This window comes from Gallus gallus, chromosome 7 (genome assembly GCF_016699485.2).
Source record: "Gallus gallus isolate bGalGal1 chromosome 7, bGalGal1.mat.broiler.GRCg7b, whole genome shotgun sequence".
Lineage (NCBI taxonomy): Eukaryota > Metazoa > Chordata > Aves > Galliformes > Phasianidae > Gallus > Gallus gallus.
The window spans coordinates 32996267-33012662 of record NC_052538.1 but is presented as its reverse complement, the minus strand read 5'-3'; the positions used below and the strand labels follow the sequence as shown (position 1 = coordinate 33012662).

Sequence of the window (16396 nt, the reverse complement as noted above, 5' to 3'; positions counted from 1 at the left end):
TCCAAACAGTGCCGTTGAGAGCCTAAATCTGAAATTGAATCTGCTGGGCAAAACCTGTACAGTTTTTCTACCTGCCCTCAGTCTGCTTCCTTTCAACTATGACAGTTTTACTAACTGAAATGAATGGGCTTGCTTTCCTCCGTACCTTTTCTCAGCATGCGTTTACATCGAGCACTTCAAACAGAGCTGGGTGATATATGTAGGGGGACAGCTTGCACTGGTGAAGCTTTAATGGTTAATTTTTGTATAGCTTTATAAATGAAAGTGACTTAAACCTACTAGCAGTATAGATCACAAGACCTTATGTGGTCTATTCTTCTCTAGATGCACGAGAGATTTACGTGCCTAAGTCCCATAAGAGTTAATGGGAGTTATGCATGTAAATCTCTTCTGCGGTGAGATAATCGACTCTTTTATGTATGGATAGCTGGATCCTTGCAGAAATCACCTACCAAACAGTAGACTTTATGTTCTACTCTCTCAACAACTATTTACAAAGCGAGCGGGCCAGCAGATAAGACCAAGGAACCCCAAAGGTGTTCCCAGACCTCATTCCTGGGTCCTCCCTGTCCCATTGGTACAATGGGGACACGGCAGGTGTGGCGGTGATGGGACATGGCATGGGCTGATGGCACTAGACGATCTTAGTAGCCTTTTCCAACCTTACTGACTCTATGACCCTATGACTTGTCATGCCTTGACAAACTCTAGTGGTTTGAGAGCTCTAGTGATGATTGCAGAGGGGACTGCAATGGGAAGAGAGCTGCCACTGTCCCCATCACCCTGTGCCCCATCACACCCGTGGTGGCACCTCCCCTCAGCTCTGTCCCCTCCCCTCCAGCCGGCAGCATCTCGGAGCCCTGATGTATATATAGATCCAACTTGGAAGATCTGAGCCATGACTCACAACGAGATCTTATCCCCCTAAACCACAGACAGCGTGTGCCCAGCGTGTGCGTGCCCTGTGCTGTGCCCACTGCCATTATTCCTCCCCACCCCTTGCGTGCTCCTGCCGATAGGGATCTGAGCGAGCTGGGCAGGCGGTTGTCCCGCCAGCCCTCAGCTCCCAGCCTGGCACAGCGCAATCCGAGAAACTTACGCCGCGAGGCTATCAGATTAAATCCAAGGGTTTCTCCGAGCGGCGGAATGGGAAAAGCCCATTGTTTGCTGATTATCGTATCATCAGCCCCGGCTGATACGCGGATGCTCAAGGAAAACACACTTCAGTTACAGTTGATTTTCAGATTCCAAAATGGTGCTGCAAAGTCTGTGCATGCCTAATTATATTTTATGCTAGGCTGTGCAATACAAAATGTATGCTGCAGCAATCAGTGAGTTAACAGTATCAATCAATTTGTAAACAGATGAAGTCACTCATTCCCAAACTGGTTTTCCAAAAACAATTACTAAATTACAATAGAAAAAAATTGTACAGTTACTGTATTTGTGTGCTGTGTTACAATCAACATACCAGGGAAACAAAACAATTTAATGCAGAAAAATCATCATTCATCTACATTATAATTGCTTCTTTTTCACATCTACAGGGCGGTTAATTAAAATTGTGATTAAATGCGGTCGCGCTGCCTAAGATGTCTTGCCCAAAACAGGTGGTACAGAATTTAAAAGTAAAAAAAATGTAATTAGCATTGGAAATTGAGAAATTGCCTGTAAGAATCAGTGTTAATTTCAGTCAGTGATGAGGTAATTTATAAATGAATGCAGTGGAGGCTGTGCAAATGCACAATTGCCTTCCTGCCTATTCTTAGCATTCTCAGCATGCAGGTGAAAATGTTTTCAAAATATTGAGGTAATTTGAAAATCAATCCGTGCATTACGCATCTTTTTTTCCCCCCCGTGCGCAGCAAACGCTGCACCAGCACTGACATGGGTGGCACAGGGCTCCGGCTCTGTACTTTGGGAGCGATGCGCTTACGTGCGCGGTGGCATCAGCTGGAGTTGGAGGAAACAAATGCTTGGCTCGCGGCCTTTGCAGAGGCCAAAAATGTGGATCGGAGTCCCCGCTAACCCTGTCTGTCTGCAGACACAGAACGATGCGGTATCCAAAAAAGTAACAGCAACCTGCAGTGAGTTGAAACAGTGGAGCGCAGATAGCGCGAAATAAAAGAGATGCTAATACGGCACAGAAATCCTAATGATTTCTTGCTTAAAATTAGTACAGAGGAGCCTCAGTGGTGCTGATGAGTTCTGTGAAAGCTCTCGCTTTAAACGTGCCTTTCAGATTTCATCCCACAACCATGCAGGAATTAACTGGGTTATGCATACAGAGATTTTCCCTGCGATGAACTTTGTTTATCGGTATTTCGGTGCTTTCTCTAAACTTTGAGGCAGTAAATGAGAAATGCTAATTCCGAACGAGAAATACAGATAGGGAGAGCTGGCGGCGAACCTGACAACAAGCAGATATTAAAGATTTAAAATCTTCTTGACAGTCAGCAAGACGCCGGGCGTGCGCTGCTGCGTTGCCATCACTCGGGCGGTCCTGGTGCTCCGTGGAGCCCTCACTGCATTACCCGCATCTCAGTGCAGAAGGAGAGCAGTTAGGCAGCGTTGGTAGCGTGGCTGGGAGCTGCCTGAGTGCTGGAGCAGGGACATGCAGGTGTTGGGATCAGGCTGCTGTAATGGGGGCTTTTGGGCAGGATGTGCTTTAATTAAAGCAAGCTCGTCTTGTGCAGAACGACCGCGTTAGCCATGTAATTTAACTGTTGCGGCCCTTTCTATTAATTTCCCCCTGACACACAATAATGAACTTTTCTTCCATCTGACACTTGCATTTCTTCTCTCTGCTTTGGCATTGAGCTCAGTGCTGCTCCGTGAGCCCCGTGGCCACCTCTTCCTGCTTCTTCCTGAACCAAGCGCTTGCAGTGCAGCAATTGGGTGCCAAGGAATTTGGCCGAGGAAAATGGGAGCGTCTCACAGCCCAACTCTCTGAGTTTATCACACAATTACGGATCACACACATGGATTACTCTGATTTACAATGCAATATTGCTTTTAACCCCCCCCCAACCCCCCCCCCCCCCCCCAAGCTTTCTGCCACTGAGTGTAAAGAAGCCAGCAGTAATCACTGAAGCAATGATGATTATTGACTGAAAGGTATTTTAAAACGTGGAGCTTAGCAAGCAGCTGCACCAAGGCGTTGGAAGTTCTTTCAGTGTAAGGGCTGTACAGATAGATCTAAATATTCAGGGACCTGCAGAGGGGCACACCCCAACCTGGCCCAGAGGGATGGAGAAACAGCAGTCAGGGACCAGCAGAGCTTTGGTGCCTGTGGGGTTAGTAGCAGGCTGCAGGGTTGGGCCAGCGTGGGAATTCAGCCTCATTAGAGCGAATCCAAGTTTTGGCTTTTTCTTTTCTATCTCCCATGGGCATAAGATGCTGCTCCTACACCTTACTCCTTACTTATGCTGCAGCTCCTGGGTCCACGCAGACCCGATGGCACAAGGAGCACAACAGGAGCTGGTCCCAGGCAGGCAGTTCTCGCTGCCTGGTGCCTCCTCCATGGCCATTGTCGTGGTATGGAAGTGCAGCAGTGGGAAAGTGGCTTCACGTCCTCCCAGAATAGAAAGCAGTAGACATAAATATTTCTACATCGCATGTCAGATGTCAATCACCTCTCAGAACAACGGAGCTTCTTGATTTAATTAATTACAGGCTTTCTGCTTTTTTTTAATTTTCTTTTCTTTCTTTCTTTCTTTCCTTCTTTCTTTCTTTCTTTCTTTCTTTCTTTCTTTCTTTCTTTCTTTCTTTCTTTCTTTCTTTCTTTCTTTCTTTCTTTCTTTCTTTCTTTCCTTCTTTTTTCTTTTTTCTTTTTTTTTTTTTGGTTCTTTGGAAAGAGTAAAATGAAAATATTCTCTTTGTTTCCCCACTGCAACTACTAAAGCTTCCCTCAACTTTAACTCCTCCGCTGCCCCGATGTGCTTTCTCTCCTCACTTCTCACCGTCGCTGTCCCATGGCAAGCCCCAGAGCCCGAACCATTTTGTACCGCTGATGTGACAAATTGTCCTGCTTTTATTCACGTCGGACATCTTTGCCAGGATTGCTTGTTGTTTTTTCTGTTTGGCTGTGTCATGGGACCAAAGGTGGCCGCTTTTGTGCAGCATGTCAAATCTGGTTAACACGCAGCCATTTATCTTTAAACCCACTCCTGAACAATGGCAGTGGTGTGTTGGGCCACTTGCGCAGACTCCCAGTGTGAGCGTGGGGTTTTTCCCAGTGCCATCCTCATGGGATGTCCGCCTGCTCGTCGGGTGGTGAGCAGGTTGTGCAGCAGGCAGGATGTTTCTTACATTTTGGAACCTTTTAGAGACAAATTGTACAGTGCAATTGTGGTGTAACTGAACTGCTGGTTGCCCAGCGAAGTGTAGAAAATCAGATACAGCGTGGCCTGAAAGAATGAAAGGAGAATTCATATCTATGTATACACACGGTACTTTATAAAGAATTCACATACGGGGAAAAACACGTTTATTCCCTTTTTCTCTGCTTATATTGGAGGATTGCATGTGTGTCTGTGTGTAGAAATGTGTTTATGTGCACGGTATGTATTCATACAAATGATATGCCACGGGATATGGGGATCGCTGTGCGTGTGATGCATTTATATGCAGAAGAGGTGGGTTTGCAGGTTAATGCCTGCTTGGCTCTGTGTGTGTGAGAGTGGTGGAAAGGTGCTCGCCATGACGAAAATATGAATTATTCCCTAAGTAAAACCCCAAAGCCCCAAACTTCCATAGCAAAGTTTGCAGCTTTGGGTGCTTCTCAGGTAGGGAAGTCATGCAGAAGCATTGCTGATGAGAATGATTTCCTCGCGGATACGGTGATAATCATGAAATAAGCCAAAAAAGCTGGTCGAGAAATTGAAAAGTTGGATTCAATAGAAAAATGAGGGCTGGCTGCAAAGGGTCGGTGCCTTTCTGCAGCTGAAGCATTTAAGATAGCGGGGCTCTATGTTTTTTTAATGATTTGCTGTGTCGTGTAATAATTATACATATAGTGCAGCGAGGTTACTTGGAGGAACACCACACTATGTATGTTTTTTGAGCAAAGGACCCAGGAGACTGCTTTTCACTTTGAAAACAATCCCTAATATCAGGAAAATGCTCTGTTTGTTTATGCGTACATAATGCAAGTTTGTCCGCCTGGGAACTGCAGCAAATGGGAGAAGTATGCATGGATTTCACAGGTAACAGGATTACGTGGGCACATAATTGATCCATTTGGAGAAAAAAATGACAGTGCTCTAAAGATGCCTAGGCTTTGGAGATGGAGTTTATGAAACAGGCATTTGTAAATTCAAAGGAATCAATATGTCAATTTTATTACATCTCAGGACCAGCTGGGCATTAAAGGAACAGTCGCCTTTTTAAAATTGCAGCTGCGTATTCCTGCATTGTGTACCTTTCTTAAAAGGCTTTGAATTTTAGAAAATGTTCTTTACCAGCGCTTTGCACCTTTTCAGTGGCCAGTTTACACGGACAAAAAAGACACAAAACATTACATTGTGTCAGTCTTCCTCTTAAGCCGCAGTTGGTAAAAACCGCCCGGTGTTGATTATACCATGCAAAACCGGTGCTAATAAATACGTCCATGGAAGGATACCAATGCCTCTTTGCATCCCAGATGCTGAAAAAAAAATATCTGAGACCTTTTAAAACCTGTACCTGCATTTCCAGCTGAGAACTCAGTGTGTGTTGCAGAGCCATTATCTTACTGTGAGGGATCAGCAAGATTGTATTGAAGGTCCCGTGTGAAACATGGTCTGAATTGTTGTAAAACACAATCTTCTCCTTTCTTCTCACTGGAATTGTAAAACTCACATGATTGAACTTAATGCAAAGCTTGGTTTTTCCAAGGGACAGCAGTCTTCCGCTGTCCAGATTTCGAAATAATACTCCTCATGCAGACTCACAACGTGCAGCATGGAGAGTGATGTTGGGTGGAATTTGGGGTGTGCGGCAGTCCCTGTCCTCCACTGAGGCAACCCAAAACTGGCTGTAAATCCCAAAGATGCTTTTTTGAGGGATTACTGAAGGCCGTTGAAGTTTTTCACTTGATAAGAAGGAGGTTAGCCAAGGAGAAACTGTAGCTTTCCAGAGTAAGTTGTGCACTCCTCTACCTGAAAGGCACTTGGCTGGGGAATATGATGGTGAGAGCTGAGTATGCCTGCTGTCTGAAGTAGATAATCACGTTGTCTTTTCTCCTCTGCTCACTGGTGATGTTGCTATGGACCTGATGGCTACAGCCTGCAATGCAACTCCAGTTCTATAATGAATACTACTGAAGTAGTTAGTGACTCAGCACTACTGTCCATAATTCACTAATTAGGGACAGTAGCAACAACTCTAGTGTTCAACACATCTGGAAACCCAACTGAAAGTATTAAAGCTGGGTTCCCAAGAAGGAGATACCGAGGGTCAATAGCTGCTACTCCCTGAATCTTCTTCATCTCTTCTTTTGCTTTGAGCTCATACACTTCAGGCCAGCCTGGCTATACACAGGGTCTCTGCCTCAACCTGACCAGTAACTCTTGCTTTTCTTGCCTGAAGATCTCTACTTACCATAAGGTGTGGCTGAAATATTTCTGAAGTTGTATGCTACTCCTGAACCATCCTTCCAGCCTTGGTGGATGTATGTTCAGACCTTAAATTGATTTACTGTATTAGCCAGCCCTGTAGAAAATAGGTAGATTACACAGTATATTTGTGTATGTTCTACACATCTCCCCTAACATATGTATGAACTGAATGTGAAAGAACAAAAAGCCCAGTTTTCCCTGCAAGAATATGGAAGAACTGATCAAACAGTATGACCTAGTTAGATATTGTTCTATGGTCACAGACTCAAAATGAACTAAAACTTTATTCTGCAACAGTACACTTTCAGGGCATTTTAGAAAATCATCTTGTGCTAAGTAAGACATGGCAAAAAGGAGTTCAGAGTGTATCTACAGAAATCTATGGCAGCGTGGAGAACACAGATGACCTTTGCCAAGCAGTTGTATTCAGAACTGAGGTAAATATGCAGAAGTGAAGTAGTGGGAAACTATGTGAATTCAGCAGATTAAAGATTAGAGGACAGCAGGAGGTTGAGGGGCAAGACTTCCTTCCATCATAGCTTTGCCTGCACACTGGAGTGTGAAAGGTATGACCAGCAGTGATGTGATGGTAGACAAGCCTCAGTTCTGAATACTCTAAATTAACATCTTCCAAGCCCCATTGCCATCTCTGCTCAAGGACCTCATCCCCTTCCCAGCTCTCTGGAGGAGCAGTGTATGGATGTGAGCAAACAGAGGTAAGAGGGGCTGGCCAAAGCCTCCCAGCATGTCAACTGGAACTAAACACCTAGAACTAATCAAAGCAGAGGTCATATTCTGATCCTGGCTACCTTCTCTGTGGGCAGCCTTTCTATTTTGTCTGTCCTTTGAATTTAACTGTAAAAGTGAAAGCTTCCCAACAGTAAGGTGGAAAAATGGAAAAACGAAACACCGTCATCGACCTGATGGATGGTTCTTCCTCTGAGATCATAACAGCTTCTTCAGAGACTTTTACAATCTCTTCAGAAGTGCAGGAGGCACTGCCAATATCCTCAGATCATTGGCATGATAGACCGTAACGGCTTCTTCAGAGCCGTTCCGGTCTATCGTGTCAATGCGTACTTAGGGAGTCCTCAGCGCACGGATCATTGACACGGTACTATATAACGGCTCCTTAGAAGCCATTACTGGGTATCAAGTCATTGCATACTTAGGGAGTCCTTAATGCACGGACCCACGCAAGTTGACTTGCTCTGAATACTAACAATCCTGTGGAAAAGTAGTTACTGCATGTATCATGGAGGGACTATTGATGCTCGCCTGTAAAGTTGGACACACGGCATCGGGAGGGGAGGCTGGAACCCTCTGGCCTCCCTCCTCCACTAACCTCATTCTATCCTCTAAAAGCCTAAATAAATAAATAAATAAATAAACACTCTCAATTTGAGATAGGAAAGACAGAGTCTGGAATGAGTATTTTAGAAGTAGACTATAATTTCAGTGGTTGCAATGGGAGTGCTGCTAACCCTTGTGCACGGAGCACCGTGCTGCGCTCACCTGCCTCTCTGCAGACATCAAAACTGCCGCCTATTTCTGATGATCTCTGCAAGATGGTTAGTGAAATTTCCACACAAAGAGTCTTTTTGGGCAAGAAATACTCTGCGTTTTTCGACCTGCTCCTGAGGGATGCGGTGTGAGACTTCCCAAATTGCCACCATGTTTCTGCTCCGCTCACCCCATCACTGCGCTTCCTACCAATGAGATTTCCCAGCGACTGAGTTGCAAAAGGCTCCTAGTTTGCTGTTGTTGATATTTTTCTTTTGTGTTCTGCTTGCTGACTGACATCTGCTATCATGCTAAGCAGGTGTTCCTGTGTAAACGAACGTGCCCTGTTTGTGTTTCGCCATCCTCGCTACTGCGCACCCAAATGAGCAGCATGATTAAGAATCCTGTAAATTTTTGAAAGGAAACGGATGGCTGCCCTACTAGAACATAATTACACCGTTCCAACATCCGCAGCTCACTGCTGCAGCCGAGTTGGAGAACAGCAGAAATTAATAATATATAATAGCATCATTCTCGTAATTTATAAATGAAATAAAGTAGAGAGGAGATTCTGCTGATATGCATTTTCTTCTTAATTCTAAAAGACAAAGTATAGATTAGAATTTTACTGGGGTGAAACCTGGCCAGCAATATCACACTAGTTGCAAGTGGAGGGCCTGATTCATGAGAGGGGTTCTGCTTGGGGAAAAGAGCTAATATCTTTTATTGGACTAGAGGAAAAAAATGAGTATACAAAGACCTCCAATGGCAGCCCCCACAAAGGGAGGACGGAAACCTCCACAGATTGTGTGCCTACTTTTTAGCTTAATTCGGTCGTAGGTATTGCAGGAAGACTTTGCTGCTTGCTGCAGTTTTTTCTCTCCAACTAAAATAAGATGCTAGCACAGGTCAGCCCCTCAGAGAGGAGAGGGCATTAATCAGTTAAAGATGTTGTCCAATATCCCATTTTTGTTGAACAACAGTAATGCTTTCAAAAACAATATTTTGAGCTCCATAGAGGTGCCAAAAGGAGCTGTGCCGCAAATCACCGCTCCAGTCATTCCTTGGAGTTAGTGCTCTAATTATGCCTCTCAGCCCCGCTGAAAAAACGGCACAACTTTCTGAAGAGAAAAACATGTTATTCCTGAAGTCTAAGCAGCCTGACTTATTTTTTTTCCCCTGTTGCATAGTCAAGTTAGTTAAATGGTTTTTGTCTTCTCTGGCTGCCCAGATACACCAGTCTGGGTGATGGCCTGCATGATTTATATTTTTTCTGGGATAAACGCAAATGGGAGAGCTACCAAAGAACCACAATAGTGTTTACTTGCAGGTTAATTAGGGACGTTTTTATAAATCGTGACGCTGCTAGACTCTAAAGAATGATAACTGCTGCGGTGAAAAAAGGTCAGCACAGATTCCCCAAGTTTAACTCCGCGAGCGCAGCCAGCCCCAAGAGCACTGCTCCATGGAACGAGTGGGTTTGTGTGAGCTGCACGCTTCTGAAGGGCCCCTTAATCATTTGTTTCGGAGAAAATACATGCATATACAGATTTATTTCATTAACAGGTATTTATTTAAGTGGGCAGCACTGTATTTAAATCTCTGAATAGTTTCCATTACTTCCTCAGCTCACTTACTTCAAGTTGACTAATTTTAATAAGGCTAAGGTGCCTAGGGTCTTATTGAGTGTTCAGTTTGATCAATATGGTTAAATTAAAATAGTGCAAAATATAAGCAAATGTACTCTAACAACTCAGTGAAAAATGTGGAGTGCACCCAACATTGATTAGTGGGCCGCAGACATTAATTTGCTGTTTTAAGGACTTGAATGCTGCCTCCACCGCTGGCCTACCCATGCAATCCAGGCACTGCTGTGGTGCAGGACCGAGCTCAGGGCACCTCACTTCCTGCCAGGAGGAATGGGGTTGGGGTGATGAGCCCAGATCATATCTCTGGGAAGGAGAGGGAGGTTGGAGTGGTTACGTGCTCGACTGAGGGCTATTTATATAATCATATTCATTATGAATTTGAGGCTATACATCAATTTGATCCGTGTATTTTTGAGACAGGCACAGACTCTTTGGGAAGCATTTATGTGTACGAGGAGATATTCATTTTGGCCCTACTGTAACACCACAATATTATTGTCATAAAAGATTAATGTCAACCCCCACCTGGTATTAAATTGCTTTTGGTAGCCCTTGCATTTGTGTATTCCTGCACAAGACAAAAACACTTTCAAAGTAACAGGATGCATCCTTAACTCGAATTGCTGCTATTACTTGGTTACATTTTATTTTTCAAAACCCTTAGTTGTCCTGGTGGGTATTTCTTCCCTATGGACAGGATGTTTTGAATGAGAATATGACGTAAGGGAGTTAATGTTAAGAGAGCAAAAAAGCATACTTGAGAAAGCAGGGCCTTATGGCCTTCTTGATAGATGTTGCACGTGTTAACGACATCATTTTTTTTTTCTCACCTAATGAAAAATTGCATTTTCCATATATTAAAAATAATTTTCTTTCCTTTCTTTCCTTTTCCCTTTATCCTTCTTGGTCAGAGAAAGCAGTGAGACTATCACACTTTGACATCCAGTGCATGCAGACAGTTCTTAATGGTTTCTAAAAACGCTACAGTAACTCCTCAGCAATCACACTTTTACATCATTTCAGAAGGTTTCTGATATCATTTTTGGTTTTTCAGCAGTTTTTCCCTCTACCTGCAGTGTGATCTTTCTGCTTATCTTTAATCTCCTTGGTAAGTGATATTCACTGTAACAGCTCTGTCTTTCCTTGATACCATCTTTTCCTACGTGGCCAAAAAATAATAATTTCACATAAGCAGAAGCTAGTTTATCAAAGGTAAATCAGCAGTGTGGGTCTGGGTGTCTGTGTGACTGTGTGCATGAGAGAGGGGAAAAAAAGAGAAAAGAAAAAGAGAAAGAAACAGGAGGGAGCTGATATGCAAAAAAAGGAAAAAGAAAAAGCAACTTGAAAGCAAATGCAGTCGCATTTAGGAGAAGTAAATTCTGTGAAGACGAAGTCAAATATGAAAAGCATTTCTCTAGTTTAAACTGACCAAATAGAGTTATAAACAGCAGAAACATTTGAAGTTCCCCTTTTTAAAGCCGGAGCTTTAACTTCTTAACCTTCAACACGACAAGTACAGCACACTGTGCAAAAACAATTTCTAAGTCTTCTTAGCAAACATCTCAAGCGAGCAGGGCCAGCACAAGTTCAGAAGAATGGACTTTTCATTTGTAGCTTTGCCAAAACAAATGCTTTGGGTTTTTTTTTGGTTTTTTTTTTTTTTGGTTGTTGTTGTTGTTTAGCTTTGGTGCATGACAATCTTGATTTTTTCCAGCGTTGTACATGTTTAGAGTTTTTAATATCAAAGGTATTGCGCTCTGTAAACAAGTGTAAGTTTACCGAGGCAGCTTCACTTACGCTCTTCCCTTGTAATCAGATGTGAAAATTACACCCTCCCTTTTGGATACACGATAATTACACACTTCAACATACAAAGAATTGTCTCTGTTTCAGTTGCTGGAAGTGAAACAGCTCAGGCATTCAGGAAAATATATTATTATATTAAAGATCAGTGCTGTAGCTGTTTTTAGCAAAAGTGAAGTTTGTAATCACAACTTTGATCGAGATACTTTGGGATTTGCATGCAGACATGTATAAGAAAGTCAGCATGGTTAAAAATAAAATGAAAGCAAGGTAGCTAAGCATGGAGGACGAAACTCAGCCCCTGTACTAAGGCCTGCATACAACCTGCTGCTCACTGCTCAGATCCCCAAAGCCCCTTCTGAGGGTGAACTTTACCCTGAAAGCATAGTTTAGGGGACATTTTAACCAAGTGTCCCAGGCTTTGTCTTATTTCTGTCCTCTTTCTTTCTCCTTGCAGTTCCACCTCCCTTACCTATGATATCTGCCCAAACTTCTTGTGCAGCAGTTGATTCCCTTACAAGAGCTGGGTGCAGAAGGAATTCGGAATTAAGCATTGCTCGGAAAGAGCTGTGGGAAAAAAATTACATATGCAGCAAAACATGTTAGAGTTGTGTTTTGACAGTTTCATGACCAAGCCAAAAAATATACATTTTTTTGTACCTGGCGCAGTTTCACAAAAATGTCCCTTCAGGGAATAGTCATTTTTTTGTCAGAATCAACTGTTTATTTACTTAAAAATCTAAAAGTTTTGCCTGACATTGGAAGCAGAGTTTCTGAAGGTTAAAGTTCAACGTTAGCTCGTTACGTTACTTTAACCGTAAAAGCATGGTTTGTGTTGCAAGAGAGGGAGAAAAGCATTAGCACGATCGCCGGACAAAATAAAAATGCCACACATTTTAACAACAGAACAGGCAAAGCTGGAGGGGGCTCTCCTGCATTTGCAGCCATGCCCCAGTATGCTCATGAGCAGTGGGTGACCAGTCTGGACCTGCCACCACCGTGGCGATGGTTGGGGCAGGAAGGGTTGGGGTTGTCCCACAATGTGATGGAACTATCCCACAAAATGATGGGGTTATACCACAAAGTCAGGCCCCAGTGAGGTTTTTACAGTGGCTATGGTATGACATCCTTATCGTGGCCCAAATGCCCATGGAGATCTTTATGGTAGTAGGGCCTTGAGCACTCTTCCTTCCTTGAGCATTTTCTGTCACACATGGAAAGCAACTGGAGGGCTGGATGGGACCCAAAGGGACATAGGTGGCTTCCCACCACTGTGAGAACAACTAACCCAAGGCTCATGAGTCATGTCCTACTCTGTTTCCCTGTCAAAACGACATCTAGAAACACAGAGAGTAAGGAATAAATTTGCTGTAGACTTGGAGAGCTCAGGAGCCCATGATGCCATGGGATGGCAGGGTGGCACTGCAGGCTGAGGGGTATTTCCCACCTTGCTCAAATTAATTCTGAAAATATACAGGCAGTAATACAAGAAGATTTAATAACTTTTCATCCAGTACAATTGACTGGTATGAGAAGAATTAAGTCTGTCACCCTGCAGTTAAGGATAAAACTTGGTGCTGCTGTTCTCAGAGGTGATTTTTTGATTTGCTCTTACCTATTTTTTTTTCCCTATAGTTAGTCTATGAGTTTGCACAGTTATCAGAAAGGTATTGTTTCAGATGCCCTTGTGTGTATATATTTACCTTGACCACAGCTCAAAGCTGCTGGAGCTGGCAGGCTGACCTTTTGCACTGGCTACTGGCCATGTTCAGTGAATAATTTTGAAACACATTTTTACTAGGGTTTTTAACATAACTATTTATTTGAGAAAGCAATTTGCATCAAGTAAAGAAAAAACAAATGTAAATACATATTTCCCCAGGAGATTAAAAGTAGTCCAAAACTAATAGCCTGATCTAATACACATAATAATCATTTTACAACATGTTCAGCAGTCCTGATCCTGCCCTCGCACAGCCTTTCTAAAATCAGTGATTCTTCATACCTGTCCAAATTTAAGTTTGCCCTTCACAGGGCAGCAACGTTTTCCCTCATAGTGGATGATATTTTGCACATTGGACTTCATTTAAAAGCAGAAATCTGAAGCTTGTCCTGACTCACGTTCACGGGGCACGGGTCACAGGTCCGACAGGAAAGAGCTGAGTGCCATACAAAAAAGGACACAGAAATGGTGACTCAAAGGGATGAAATCAGAGTTTATCAGAGATAAAAGCAGCACTGTCTTTAGCATGACGGCCCTGGCCTCATGGAAGGTATTTCTCCATCATCGTTAACTTTGCATTTGTTGCATTTTATTCATTAGTTGCTCTTTTTTTGCCCACCTTTGAGGCTGTGTGTGTCCCCTGATTGATGTCAACTGACTGGTCAATACCCAAGCAAATTCTGGGCCAACTTCTATGGGGCTATTGCCCAGCTAAAGCGGGAAGTGCTGCAGGGGGATGTACCCTGCAAAGGTGTCCTGCACCGCAGCCACCTGGCTCCTCTCCTTGCTCCCAGACCTGCAAGAAATGTGGTGCCACAACTCTGGTGGCTTCTGCTGCTTTTTAAACTGAGCAGAGACTACTGGGAGCCAGCTAATGTGCATATTGATGTGCCCTGTAGCTGTGGAGATGACGGAGGAGCATATTGCTTACTTCCAAAACAACCGTCTGGGAAATGTTCACAGCCACTCCGCTCCTCTACCTGGGGGATTTCTACCCAGGTGACAGAGTGAGGAAATGCTGTTTTTTTTTCCCCAGAGTGAATTAAAAAGTAAACCAAAAAAAAAAACAAAAAAAAAAACAACCAACGTAGCCAAGTTGTTTGCTGGAGCAGCAGCACCTTTTCAACCAACGTGCAGATATGATATAGCTTAAATCTGTACTCCTCTTGCCCACCGGGGCTAGAAGATGGAGGTGCTATTATGAAAGCTTTTTTGAATTTGCTTTATTCACTGTTTACTATGCCAGGCTGACATGATATGATTTGTGCATTGCGGGGTCACAACAAGCTACTTGCAGGACAATTTGCTGAATCAAGAGGGTGATTGTGTCTGGTGCCAGTCAGTCGCAATTAGGGCCAGGATCAGGGAGGCCCAGAGCTTGTGTATCGTCTTGGGCAAACCTCATAGAAATCAGCTCACCTGAAACTAATTGTCACAACAGAGACCTTATGCAAATGAGCCCTAGGGTTAGCGTGGGAAAAGAAAAACTGTCGCAAAGATAGGTGACCTGCTGAGCAGGGGGTCTGTTGCTGGGGAAATCTTTGTTCAACGAGTTAAAAAAATGTTCTCATTGTTCAAAATCCAAGAAAACATAGCAGATACTCTCACTAAGAAAGTGTGGCTAGCACACTCATCTGAAAGTCCAATAAAGTGGCAGCCAGCTTTCGAGTCGGCTATAAATTGGAAGTCCTTATTCTTTATAAGGGCTGCAGCAGGAAAATGATTTTCCTTTGCAAACGGGCCTTTAAACTTGAGCGGCTCACAGACAGCCAGCGCTGAAAACTTTAACTGTCTGTCAGAGCCCAACCTGGTGGATCCCAGCAGATTTCCCGACCCACCTGCAGGAAAATATCCCTCGTGTTCCTCCACTGCTTCCCCAAAGGGCCCTCACACAGGAGCCAAGCTGAGGGATGGGAGCTTCCCCCTAGAAACATGTGACTGTTCCCAATGGGCTTCCCCTCACTCCTTCCCTCTGCCTTTCTCTCCCCAGTTCCCAACTCGGGCAGAGCAAGGCAGAATTTTCAGCGAGCACATTACAAAACATTTGTCTTGTTCACTCCTTCCTCTTTAACAATTTTTATGGGGGTTGCTCAACACTTTCTAAAATAGAAATGGAGATGATATAATAAAGTGCCGAGCCGATGATGCACACAGCAATTTATGCTGTCAATGGTAAATTCAGAAGAAAGGGATGCAATGTGCTCCAAGTGAAGAAATGTAAGCCCGCGTCCTATAAGCGCGCAGAGTGAGAGGCAATGAGAGCCTTTCTGCATGTAAGACTTTCCAAAGAGGCTGACGGCATCAGAGGAGAGATTAATTGCACTAAGAGATACCGGACGAATTTCAGAGCCACGAGCTGCTTTGCGTTATCGTTGAACGTGAAAGAATAGTTATTTTGTTTGGCTAATAATTAGGTCCGTGCCTTTGACACTGCTGCTTTAAAGGGATGAGATGTGGATGGTATCAGATCAGTGAGTCCCAAAATTGTCTTCCTACTCACCAAACATCATGAAATAAGGATGGCTTAAAAGTAATGCAGATTAATCACCAACTTTTTTTGATCTCTTTTGTCCCTTTACCACTGTCTGAAATAATTTCCACAAATAGGAGACGTTTCACAGTGGGTATGAAGTGCTCAGCTTTCACTCATCAAACTTTAATCGGAACTGCATTTTAGTTTTTGAATAAAGAACACTTAAAAAATTTAGATGCAAATTATTTTGCATTATTCATGCTCTAAGTGTCCTTGTAGATTTAAACACTTCTGAGGCCACCTTGATTCAAGTAATTACCTAGGCCCTCACTGCTCCATCATGAATAAGGTATTTTGTACAAGTAAAGTATGCACCCGATGAGCTTTTAAAGTGGCTTTACACTGAACTTGTGTATTGCTTCTCGTGCATGAGTGATTCGAACACGCGTCGCAATCTGTCTCAGGTGGGAAATCCTGGCAGAGCATCCATGAGTGACGGAACGAAGCCTGCGAGCCTCGGCACACACTATTTCTTTGTCTTCGCATAAGACTCTCAAAGTGATTCTCTCGCTCGAGTCTTGTGGCTCGTCTGAAAAGTCCGAGGACGCAGTCGCTGCTTGCAGAGAGAGCAATGACAGTCATTTTT

General features: G+C 43.6%; 1 protein-coding gene and 1 non-coding gene across 11 annotated transcripts in view; one reads left to right on the top strand and one right to left on the bottom strand.

The window, feature by feature from the left end:
* Nucleotides 1-16396, top strand: part of ZEB2 (zinc finger E-box binding homeobox 2) — a 108536-nt gene that overhangs the window by 15145 nt on the left and 76995 nt on the right. The gene's annotated exons all lie outside the window — the stretch shown is intronic.
* Nucleotides 329-390, bottom strand: MIR7473 (microRNA 7473). The gene has a single exon (NR_105641.2). It is a non-coding gene; the product is annotated as a microRNA 7473 (primary transcript).